Genomic DNA, 13,316 nt, shown 5'->3' on the forward strand with positions numbered 1-13,316 from the left:
TACTTGTATAACTAATTAAGTGCCGGGCAGGCTGACCTAAATTAGTGCTGGCAAGACATCTCTTCTAACAGGTAGAAATCACAGTAATCATTTTCATTTATAATAATACGCCGAAGGGCGCTTGGCGCGAAGAAGACGCCGTAATGAGGTGGTGATCGAAGCTTGAAGAAATAGGCTCCCGACGAGACGTTATAGCCCGTGGCGATAGCGCACCGCATAATAGATTACAATAGAGATTGTTTTCTAGTAGGAGCATCGACGTTTCGTCACCACCAGGAAACAAGCAATGTTACATCGTCCGTTGTAAGCCAACACATTGTTCTGAGACCGACTAAAGATGATCAGGCCGCAAACGCCACCTAGGCGGCAAATGCGTGTTTGTGAGTGTGTCCTGCGTACGTAAACCTTGTCTCTTTTAAACGCAAAAAAACAATGGGTCAACGCGCGCTTTCACCTACGATTACCTGTGTAAGTAATTTGATTTTTGTGTAACTTTATAAATTCAAATTTTCATTCTCTGTTGAATCACACCTCACACAATGTACTATACATAGTTGGCGTTGTTTACCCGAGAGACCTCAAAAGTCGGACCTGAGTTTTGTCCAGCAACTAAACAACCTTGTCTCATTGTTTAGCTTACGACTAATTGTCCATATGTTCATCTTTTCGGTAATAAAATATGACGTTGATCTTTTGCTTGTATTGGATAGTTTTGTGATTAATTTCTCTTCGTTTTCATTAGACATTCCATTGGACGGTTCACCCCCAGCAAGAAATTAAGATTTTGCTAGATCAGGCTGTATCTGAGCTAGATAGTTCTCACTTTAATCAGAGATTCATAGAACAGCATTTGAAATACCCACTTTTGCTTCTCGACCTTTAGTTGGTTATGTGCGTCCATAGGTGATGTTCCTGCGTGCATGCTTTGCCACTAGGGCAACCCAAAGCCTATGTCAAGACTGCAGGGAAAAGCTAAGAGAGGTGTATCGCTTTATCTTCCCAAGGGTGCTACGCACTGAATTTCTTCTATTTCTATCTGTGCATGTCCATTTATCTGCTGGCTTGCTGCACACTAATGGCAGAAATTCAACAACGTTCAAGCAGAACATCATTTCGTTTTTTGTGGGCTGCGAAAACCCTATGCAAACCATTGCAATTGGAAGTCTCGGGGTTACCAGTCCTCGATATTTTCCTTAACCAGGTTTCTTGAATAGAGCTAAGCCTCCTCGCAAGGAAGCTTATCGCAAAAGCTTCACATTTGATTTTTTAATAGTTGCTTAGAGAAGTACGCGTTTTCTACGTAGTTGTTTGTCATTGCTGTTCGCTCGTTTAGGAACGCTACATGGGCCTCTCTATAGTACGTGCAGATTCAGAGTTCGACGGAGTCAGAAAGAACAGTCGTGGAAAAAAAAATGGAAAAAACGCATACAAATGCAACTTAACGAATGTTCAAGCGAACTGTTCAACTAGGCTAAGCAAGCACTGATGAAAACCGCGTATACATTTATTCGGTTTATCATTGCCACTATAAAGTACTATCCTAGTTGCAATTTTGTTATAGCGATTTAGACGATGTTTCAAACGTTGCATACATATATATACATCAACAATAAAAGAGTAGAGGTAATAAGAGAGAGCAAGTTGGTTCGTAGATCCAGATAGAGAGTGCACAAACTTATACATAAATCGTGACTCTTTGAGTTTGTTTAAATCCAAGCTGTGGCTGCCGAGGTGTATCCTTAAAAAAGAGTTTACGGATGGACCTATCCGCATTGTACGCTGGAGGAAATCGGACGAATTTTTAGCGCATCGCTCACAGCCACTTGGAAATACGGATATTGTTAAACCCTACGATGTCTGAGTACCTCACGAACTTAACAATTGATACCTGAAGCACCGCATGACGAATGTGATCAAATTGAGATCGGTTTATACACGTTGAATCGTGATTGTGGGCACAAAATATGCTCAGTAAAAGGACACGACCGGATATTAACTCGGGAAATATAGTTTTGAAAAAAGGACGGATGATTTTTTCTTGGCCATCCTGTGGCTTTAATTTATTCGATAATTGCCTTCCCTAGAAATCCTAAGATAAGCATGAATAGCAGCCTGCTATTCTATATATGGTATATGGATGTGTAAAGGAGAAGATAGCAAAGCGTGCGTGTTTCGTTAACTTGGTAGAGCGTCAGGCAAGGGTCACCGAAAAACACATAATTTTCCAAAACTCTACCTGTGGGAATGTCGTCTATCTTTAGAGACATGTAGGAAATTGACATAGATGACACGTTACGCTCATACGAAATGATAATTTTTATTACATGTTTCAGACCCGGAATAGATTCGTGCACAAAAAGCATATTAAATATTTAAATAGGACATTATTCCAGTTAGGTTTAACGCTCCGACAATCTTCGAAACTGAGTAACTTCTAAAGTACGTACTGCTAGCCTTCAAGGGACTTATGAGTAAAGACCGGTTGAACTTACTCCAGTAGGAAATAGGTTTAAGGGGAAAACATCTTTTAGTTTCGGAAATCAATGTTCAGCAGTCAAATTTTCATTTTTCGTAGGCTACAGCACCTCGGCTATTTATCGAAAATTGAGCTAAGGCATTGGACAAAAAGGTCTGAAGTGAAAGCATAGTGCGTAAACGGTACAAATGCTGTAAGAACGAAAAGCAACGAGGTGATCAGATGCTGGGACCCGAAAGACGAGAACGAACTCACTGACCCAATCATCTCAGTTCTAATAGAAGCAGAGCTTGGCAGCTAAGGGGTCTGTTAGTCCACACTGGCATTTTACATGTAACGTGCTACAGAGTTAATACTCGAATACGAAAAATGCAAACAGTTGGTAAGGAATGGGTCTCCGTGAATTGGCTAGTGGGAAACGCGTGCGGTATATTCAACGCAATCTGCTAAACTCTGATCGACAAAGCCTACCAGGGGCATACGGTCGTCATAAGTTTTATCTCTATTGTCAATCGAAAAGGAGCAAGGGGAGAGAATGGCCTTACTCCGGAGAGAAGTTGTCGGGCAGATTAGGACATTGGGTGGTAATAGTTATTGCAACGATCGTCAATGGCCCCAACTACTGTGAGACGATCTACCTAAAGTTCTCGAGGAGACTTGTGAACCGTTGACATGGCAATCTAAGGCACACAGTCTGCTTACTTGATGGCAACGTCAGACGTCACCGCGACGCCTCAGTTACTTCCCAAATCGAGCAAGAAAGTATCCAACTTTGATTTCAACGTGCCTGTTATTCCGATCTAAATCCGTATGATTACGCGGCTTTCCACGCCCGTAAAAACACAGCTAGTTAACAAGCATATCCTCCAATAATTTAGTTCGAGAAGCCACAGATAGAAATGCACAATGGAAGATTTACGGTTGTCGAAACGTTCGCAGGTCACTAGGACAAAACGTGCAAAAAATAAACAAGTATGATTCTAGCAAATAGTAGAAAATCACCATTCTAATTCAAGTATTTCAAAAGTTATTCCATTTCGATTCGTACATAGCAGCCTAATAAAAAAAAGAAACTATAAGGGTATACGGAGGTGTGGATGCGAAGAAGCTAGTGAACTGTTAGAGACGCGGGATTTGTCTAGGTTATTTACGATAACGTCCTCTTCTTTTCCTCCTCGTCCCATTTTACAATGACAAAATAGATAACTACAGCGAAAACAATGTCATTGCCATACTAGTAAAATAGTCCATTATTGTTAGGCTATCGTGAGCTAGCAGGGCAGGTTTCACTGGCTGGATGAGTATAAACATCAGCGCGAGAACGTTAGCCACGATATCGCTCAGGGAAGCGTCAGTATGACAAAAACGTGCATTATATAGCGCTAAAGTACAAGGTTTAGCTTCAAGGGACAATACTCGCTTGTGCGCGTACTTGGCGTGCAGTACGATGCGTTAGTTTCAAGGATTTCGAAATTCTTGATTGTTAAGTTATCATTAAGCATTAAGTTGCTTCATACGTTCTACGAGCAGACTAAGTCCGAGGAATGATGCGAGTATCTGCCCACGAAAACGCCGCATGTCTAGCTATCAAGCGGGAATCTAATAACAGTCTTAGTGCAAGACGGCTTAAATGCTGGCTCATTAGGATCTCTCCGTTAGCAGCTTTCTCTCAAGCCTGTTTTTTGAGTAGGTCTGGCGTATATATACGAATCCAGTCTATGAACTGGTGATATGTCGATGTGTTGGGCTCTTACCAGCTTTGTATAACATAAGTCCGCATGATAAACGATATTCATCTTCAGAAGATGATTTTGACTTCCGTAGATTTTGCAGGAATTATCTACTATAGGGAATTATATTGCGCGATAGCTGCGCTGTGACCATCGATTAGATTTATTAGGGTTTATTAGATATAGTAGCAGCCCAAAACAAATTTTTAGAAACGACAATGGTCCTTTAAAATTCGTCCTCAGGGGCTATTGCTAAGATCGCTCAGTTAGTTACAAACGAAGCTATAGCAACGTACAGTTTAAATAATACAAAAATATGTACACTGTATCATGGTAGGGATGAAATATAAGGGTAAATAAGAAGCAAGGCGTAGAGAGTGAATTAAAAAACATTAGGACATGTATGCATATGTGTGCAACGCAAAAGTTTGCCGGTAATTTCTTTGATGTCAGGCGTAGACTATACATAACAAGAACTTGATAGGAGCGCGCCAAACAGATGTGGAGAAGTTGAATAACTTGTGTATTATATCCTCGTTGAATGCTTTATCAGGGAAAGACCGAAGACAGTCTGGTCGAACAGATAAATTTTTCAAAAATCAAGATAAATCGAAAGCTTTCGGGGCTGGTTAAGGAACGTGTTCAGATTTTCAACACCTTCAATCACGGATTTATTTCAAAAACGCTCAGTTTCACACTTCTGGGCTATTTTGAACAGTTTAGTCAGTTGCTACGCCCCATCCTCATTGAAGATATTATAGGAATATTGAGATTGGTTGATTACAGATGTAAGTCATCATTTGAATTTTGTTACGTTAAAACCAATTAAAAAGCTATTCCGAAAGTTAGATTTAGACTCATTTTATTAAATTATTATTATTATCATCTATTGAACGCTGTCGACCATTTTCGACTATTACAAAAAAAAAACCACTTATTGATTAAATATAAAGCAACAAACTTGCCTCAGAAAGCACATAACACTTACGACGACTGCGTGTCTCTAATTATGCAACGTATTAAAATCACTATGTGCTCTAACTTGCTAGATTGAGGCACTACTAAGATTGAAGAGCTCTCAGTGCTATATTTTTGAATATTTTAATTCGGTATTTTAAACGGATTGTATAAAAACAATAAGTGTCTTTTTATGCTGCAAATTCCTTTACCAAAAAAATACGTGAGCGACAATATAACTGCTGGTCGTTCAACCAGATAATGGGATTATGAAAGTTTTGCGTTACGGTTTAGATAAAATATGGATATTCGACGGACGCTTGTGACACAGTGGATCATTGAGGGGTCCACAATGCGAGTCCCTTGGGGGGTGGAAGGACCTGGAAACCAGCGTGACCATGTACAACAAATCGTGAAAAAAAAAGTCTTACTGAAATACCGATTACTCGACATGTTACCTATACAATTATATAGCGTATTACCGTAACTGTGAAAAATAGGTGATGTAGCACCTCGACATCAGAAACGGAAAGAAGAGCGAGTCGTGTGTAACGGCCTCTAGCAAGCTGAATTAATCAAGCAAATCATGTACATATAGACGAAGGCATACAACAATCTGGGTAGACTACGCACTCTGTCATGAAGTATAACGCAGATAAACGACGGCCTTGATGCTGCATTTGATACTAGTGTGTCAAGTGAAGACGTAAATGAGCCGAGTAAGACTAATATTTTACGTGAGTCATACGCGTACCAATATTTCTTCATTCAATGAATAATAACAGTTACAATGTACAACTCGGCATGCTTGAAATGATAGCATCGGCTTTCCTAATTCGCGAACTATCCGGTACTTTGGACGAAACGAGCCGCAATATCTGCAAATACTTCATTCGTGGATATCTTTCATTCAAATCTACAAAATGTCTAACTCAACGATATCTCTCATAGCGCGTATATATTTATTCTTATTGAATTAAGTGGCCCTTGCAATATTTCTTATGTCTTATAGAAATATTGCCGGTACTGGTGTCGGTGCCACCGTTGGAGCGGACGTAACGTCTGTTTCAACGACACACTTCTTTTTTTACCGTTCTGGAGCATTCGGCTCTGGAGTCTCTTAGGCTTCACTGCAAACGAAACCGCAAGATGCGGTCTCCCAGGACATAAATATCCTTACGCTGCCATTATTGACATCTGGCAGCGTTTCCGCTCTCATCTCTCTTCTCTAAACTGGGTCTTTGGCTATTTGATGTGTCAGTCGGATATTTCAAAGGTCGTGTAACTCGAGTAAGCCTATGGTTATCGCAGTAATCTTTTCTGGTATGGTTTTCCTAACGTCAAAGTGACGACGTACCTCTCGTTCTCTTTACCCGTTTTACAAATGTGGAAAACACAAGCAAGCAGGTAGAAAAACATTGTCTCTTTATGATTATAATTAAAAACACGAAAGAACGCACCAGTAAATTCGCTCGGTAAGCCTCGCGATTTATGGACAGGGACATTGATGTGATTCATCTCTGCGTATCGCCATCTTCTTCCGCAAAAGGTAGAAAAGCCCTTCCTTCCGTTACAAGCAAAAGATCTAAGCGAAGATGTTGCTAAAAACACATAATCTTTTTACCAGAGTTGACGTCTTAACGAAGGCCCATCTGACCTTAAAGAAGCTTTAGGTAAATGTGAACATCTATTTTTGGCGCTCTATCACTGAAAAGCTTCCGAATATTGTTTGTGCAAGCCTTATGACTAAGTAACCGGAAAGACCCACAAAATATCAGTTATTCGGATATAGGACTCACTGCTTTACATAATATTCCTGAAGGCCAACATGTCTAATAAATAAATCAAGCCTAATAAATTTAGGCTTCGTACCTTATGCCATCAGTGAACAGCGAAAAGTATAGCTATCGATCTGAATGCTATTGCATAATAAGCAGCAGAATAAAAAGCAGAAGGAGCATTTTCATGATCGTTTTCTTATAAACGTGTATATATATACATACTTATTCATTTGAGACTTTCAATATAACAGCCCGTTGGTTGCTAATGTACATCCTGTATATGCGTTTGTCTTTATATAGGGTAATGTCTCTGCGGGGGGCGAAAAATTAACGAAGCCAATAAAACTGCTCGTGTCTTGTTGGCTACAATTCATTAGAGACCAATTTCAATCATTTTTAAAAAGCTGTAACGGTAGCTGGATTCGGGCAAGTCGTAGGCTGGTACATAGACTTTGACCGAAACGTGGTAACAACGATACGCTTGACATGAAGAAATTATGACACGTACTTTTGCGTATATAGCTATTTTATTAAGTTACTATAGTTGTTTTTTTTTTCATTATATCGCAGCAGTCGCTGAAAAAGAAGAAGCTGCTTCGACTTCTTTAATACCTTTTAGGTAGGACAGTCAAAAAATAAAGAGCAACGAATCCAATATATGCAATAGGGTAAAGGATGCGGCATAAGGCATCCATTCTGTTTGCGGTTGTTTCTTTCTCCTCCTTTCCTTCCAGCCATTTCACAATAACGTATTCTGCTAGGGCGCCGAAAATGAACGTAATCCCGACACCAGTGAAGTAGTCGATTGTTTTCGTGGATCCAGCGCAAGGAAACGAATAATAGTTAATCACGCCGGTCTCAAGAACAGCTAATGCTAACGTAAACATCAGCATCGTTATCCGCATCAACGTGTCGTTAACCCAGAAAGTAAACCAGGCAATCACGCACAACATCGTCATAGGTATGTACACCTGTAACAGGTGGTAATTCCAAATGCGCTTAAATGTGAACTCTGCCCGTAAACACGGATATTCACCTATACTGGTTTGTGAGGTGCAGTAGTCCGTGTCAAACTGAGTCAGACGAAACCCCGGCAGATAAAGACTCGGGCTGACTTGAATAGGATCGCCCTCCTTCCATGTGTAGATCAACGAGTCTGTAGTATATCCATAGCTTGCGATCCGAATGCTACAAACTTGTGAGTCAAAAGGAAGCGCTGCTAGGTTTATTGGACACATCAAGGTCAGACTTAAACGCTCACTCATAAGAATATCCCCGTTAGGATACACACGGACTAGGGCGTTGTCCTTCACGATGCTATGACGCCAGCCGTCGAGTTCGTTAGTAAAAAACGTATCGGGCTTCCATATGCGAGCGCGGTCAATCATCTGGTAGGGCACGGTGTCGTTACCATAAATCAGTCTCGGTTCATTCCATTGGTGCCAAAGGATAATTTGCGCCTGAAAGCTTTGATCGTTGCTGTCGAAGTTTCGCATACTCCGTATGAACATATTGATATGTACCTCCGTAGGATTTGGAGGTTTTTCTAGTGGATTGTAACGCTCGAGCACATTGTCCCAGTTTTCCTCTGCGAAAGCTGCTGCCGCAATAAACAAAGACGCGCATTTGGGCAATAGCGTTGGCGTTCGCCGCATCTTGCGGCCGATTTAAGGCTCGCTTGTTTAGGGCACACAATAGTGAAAACTATCAAGATTGGAGAGACACTGTCAAGTACTACTGCGTCTAGTGATAAAAAAAAAACACATGGGACGACTTTGTCGCCTCAAAAGGCATATTGAAGAATTCATTTATTGTCGACAGTAAATGGAAGTGGAGAGTGCGTGTAAAAAGAAGCGAGAAGAACGACCACGCACTGTTCCCTCAATAAAATACAGCAGTAAAAAATAGCCACGGGCAAGTAGTTGTCAATTATCCATTTGTTTGTGGGCCACCATCGATTCGATTCGACTGAAGCCATGGTAACCGCTTTTATCAGCTGGACTGGGTCGACGAAAGGCCCAACGGTACAGCGTACATTAGTAGACGATAGCGAACAGGTCGTTACGATGCAGATTGAAAAACTAATTTCTTTGTATAATATTGGTGGCGATAGTAGGGAAGCTCAGCTTGAAAATGAGGTACACGTAAGCATGATTTTATACAAAGCAGAAAATATACAATTTTTCATATATTATTGACATATATATATATATATATATATGGTTTTCTTCTGTCTTCGTACCTTAGTACGGGTATAAGCGCCGGGAAAGCTAATCGGGCGAAAAAATAAGCGTTTAATCCCAGGGCTACGACTGAGCAACATATACAGATGTTTAGAGAGTGCAGCCATATAAAATTTACAAGATTGTTCTATGTGCATTTCATGTATATGCTCAGACTAATGTTATAGCGTCAGCTGGCACTTGGAATCCCCGGCAGATAAACACGTCTTTTGTACCAGCACAAGAAGTCAGTAACGCCATACAACTTTGCCAGGTTTTTCTACAGCATACCCCATATTTCAGTACGGATCAAAGAAATGTGAACAGTAGCTCCTATAGCCTTGGCTGCGTATCAGCTATTCATTGCTGATTACTTGTTTATATAGTGTTGTACGCTCTTATTGAAGTCTTACCTAGGATTGAATATGACTCTGGCTGGGAAGTACTGAGAAAAAGATGTCCCTTAAGGAGCAGCTGAGAAGTTCAGTTAACTCAGGGAATGTCTATGAAAATCGTGTTTAAAATCTCATTTGTGGCTAAATTGCTTCCTTTTGACAGGGACAGTTTTTTAGTGACAAGGACATATTTGCCCTGCGCCATAGGCGGAAGCTGAAACGCTTTATAACTATACTGTGTATTGATAGCTTAATAATACTACGCTCGTATATATTAGCGAAAATCTTTGTCGGCTTGTAGAACGCTCTGATGCTATTTTTCTCAATACACAAATAAATTATTGCTTTTTTTTTTTATCATCATAGTTATTTATTTTACATGTTTATTATTTAATAAGATGTAACTCGCAGTTATCAATAACGAAATATTGAAGGTAAAGTGCCCTCACTAAGTTCACGTGCCTCTCTTTTTCAAAAAACTTTATTTGTTAGACACTTTTACACTTTAAGTGTAAGTAAGGTGAACTTTCTCGTATTGCAGCAATAAGGAGAAATATTCAAGTGTCCGGACAAACTCAATTTGTGACCATGAGACCTTTGCTCGTTGCGAGCGGATCTGTTTTTCGCCCTGTTGTTAAGAAGCTTTGGAAATTTTACCAGTCTTCTCAGAGTCAGTGAAGGGTGACAAACGTAACATATGCAACTAGGTAAAAGTAACTTGCTGGAGATATTTTCTCGCCCCTGTTTTCCTTCAAGTCAATTCACGATGGCGTACTCAACGAGCGGGGCGAAGATAAGAGCGATCGCAGTAGCTATGAAGTAGTCGATGCAGCTTATAGACCTGACACCAGGTAGGGAATAGTCAAATGCAGCATTGCCCATAGTTCCTAATGATAGGACAAACAGGAGCGTGGTGGCCGCATCGACGAATAGGATAGCCAGAATGATCACGTGCAGCATTGTTACAGATATAAACGCACGCATCAAGTAGTACCTCCATGCGAAACATGAACAATCTCTGACATTCGTCCATGATGTACAATAATTTCTGACGAAACGAGCTAAGCTGAAATCAGGTTCTTGGTGACCTGAGCCAGATTTCAATCTGCCTCCGTCAGAATAAGATGAGCAAATCTTTTGTGGATCTGTAATTAGGTACGAACGTGCTACATACACGAGTGTCAACTGGAAAAACCGTCAATTTAATTGAACATGACAACCTAAAACGTAAGCGCTGGCTTAGAAAAGCCTCGTGATTGAGATACACACTTATCGATATATTATCGTGTGTAACGGCGTGGCACCAACTTCGTCGCCAAAAAACATCCATAGATTGGACTTGCGAATTGTCTGGTAGGACGGTTTTCGTGAGTCGGCCTCTGTTTGTTTTATTACCGCTTGTTACCTGGAAAGTTTGCTATCAGTTCCTTTTACACTGCGTACGTATCGACCAGTACTGTTGTTGCATTTAGACGCAGCCCAAAAGGACGGTAGCCTTCAATAACATCATTCCATGTTCCCTGTGACGCGCTGCCAACTTTGGTGACCTACTAATCTATTCAGTCGTAGCACTAATGTTAGTCACGTTTCGCTCCTCGACTTCTTTGAAGCAGCCAGAGGTTTGACATTTTTTTGTTTATCCTCAGTACACGATATCAAAGTGGTGAGTGGGTCTGGGGGGTGAGGAAGAAACAACGGTTTTATTAACTAAAGTGTGACGATGGTCGAAATGGGGAGTAAGTGGTGCCATTGTCTTGAAATTTTCGATGCCTCAGCATGGTGAGCCGAAGGATAGAATCGTACAAAACACCAAAAGAGCGTACCTGCACGATGATGTATCAGATGTAGAAAACATTGACAACGATGGCTTTTTATGTACACATTTTTTAGGCGTTTGTATTAGAAATTTTTCTCGGTGCATGCATGCGTACGAAAAATATATTCTAACGATAAAATTCATTAACCAAGATCGTGCAGACAATTTATTGTGTGGGGGACACTGTAGCATAATGACGCATAGGCACCCTTTATGTGCTATATAGGAAAAAAATAGAACAAAAGGCAGTTCTGCCTGTTTCGCTTTGTGTTGTGAATCAGTCAGGCCCATGTGTTGATTTACCGTGCACTATTAACGTTTACAAGAATATGAAGGTAAGGGAATTGAGATTTATTTTTTGTTCCGAACCTGCCCGGGTTCTATTGCCATCGAAAGAAGAACGCGGGATCCACTTCTGCGTACTCGCTTCTAGCCTCCTTTGCGCTGACGTCAACAGCTATCAAAGAGCCGATGGATCTAGATTCCTATATTAAATAGGAACGACATTTGTAGCATAATATCTATCATCATGGTAACTTCTGATCTTTTAAAGGATGTTCCGTATGCCAACAACGCTATACCGTAAGAGCAAAACCGGTTGAAAAGCTAAGGCGTAAAACTCGAGGCGAACTCTCAAAATGGTTAGTATAATAAACTATCTATAATTATTCAAAGCTATAACTTCTCTCAGTATAACTCTCAAATCATATAGCAATAGTATCGGCAGTCAGATCTGTATGTATTTCAAGCGCAGAATAAGTAACAATTCTGAAAATTTAGATTAACATAATAGTCTCAACGTAGTCAGAACTTACATGAGAAATATCATTCGATAAAGTTTGTTAAACAGCACCTTTAGATGTCAACTTAAAAATGTTCTAAATGGGACAACAATGAGATAAATGCAAACAAAAATTAAACTTGCGATCATTTTGAGCGTAACTTTAAACAATAAACATCTGACTCAATCAGTAGACGATTAAGTTTTCGTTTCAAGTTACGCAAACTTGTATGGGTAAATATAGTAAAAGGTGTATTTTCTCACGATGCGGCATGTGGATCTTTTTTCACGGAGGAACTTATAGCTAGCTCTGTTTGTGTATGCGCCTTATTCGTAGCCTACAGCTGCTGTTCAGTAATTCTGTTCCAAATGGGTTAGAAGCCCTAAGTCTGATCGTAATGCACCAGTAATGAGTATGTTAGCGTTCCAGATGATGGTACCTCAGAGCATCAAAGTCTGCCTCTTCAGCTTTCCAGTTACCTCCTAACATTCTTAGTCTATAGAGGTTTATTAGGCATACGTATGTATTCATATGGAATAGAAGCCAATTCTTGACTAATCTTTAGCCCACGGCTGAGCAAAGTCATCGTACGCCTAACGCTAGATATAATGATAAAACGTGCATGTACGTATGGATCTGCAAATAAAACGAGGGGGCAATTTAATCTAGTGCCAGCTGCATTCGGTGCCTAGCCAAAGTGCGCCAACTTTAATATAATAATAACATTAACTTAGCTATGTCTACTTTTAAATACGTGCACATATAGGCGGTACTCATCGCATCACTGCGACGCTAACTTATATTTACAGAAAAATGTTTACGTAAACGTGAGTTGTTGAATGTCTGACAGGGCAAAGTGTCGCTGGCGTAAACCAGCCGAGATTCGTTTTAAAAGAAATTGAATTCGGAAAATTTGGTCGTTACTAAGAAGGTCTTTATAAAGGCGAACAGCCATTTTGGTATGTACTAGCATCGAAAGCAGTGACTTTTCCGAAGGGCCTGTACAGGAACACCGCTCCTTTTTCAGTTCCTGGAGTGAAAAACAGACCCATGTAGACACACTAACGTAGCCGTATTGTTGCAGAAATGTTTGTCTTTTTAGTATCTCGCAACGTCACTTTAGCGCTCGTTAGTGATTTTTTTTGACCGACACATTT

General features: G+C 40.3%; 1 pseudogene; it reads right to left on the reverse strand.

Moving 5' to 3' along the window:
* Window positions 1–7,452: 7,452 nt before the first annotated feature.
* Window positions 7,453–8,720, reverse strand: LOC111246831 (glutamate-gated chloride channel pseudogene; annotated as a pseudogene).
* Between the last annotated feature and the right edge of the window lie 4,596 nt (window positions 8,721–13,316).

The sequence above is a fragment of the Varroa destructor genome, unplaced genomic scaffold (genome assembly GCF_002443255.2).
Source record: "Varroa destructor unplaced genomic scaffold, Vdes_3.0 BEIS01000003.1, whole genome shotgun sequence".
In the NCBI taxonomy this organism is placed as follows: Eukaryota; Metazoa; Arthropoda; class Arachnida; order Mesostigmata; family Varroidae; genus Varroa; species Varroa destructor.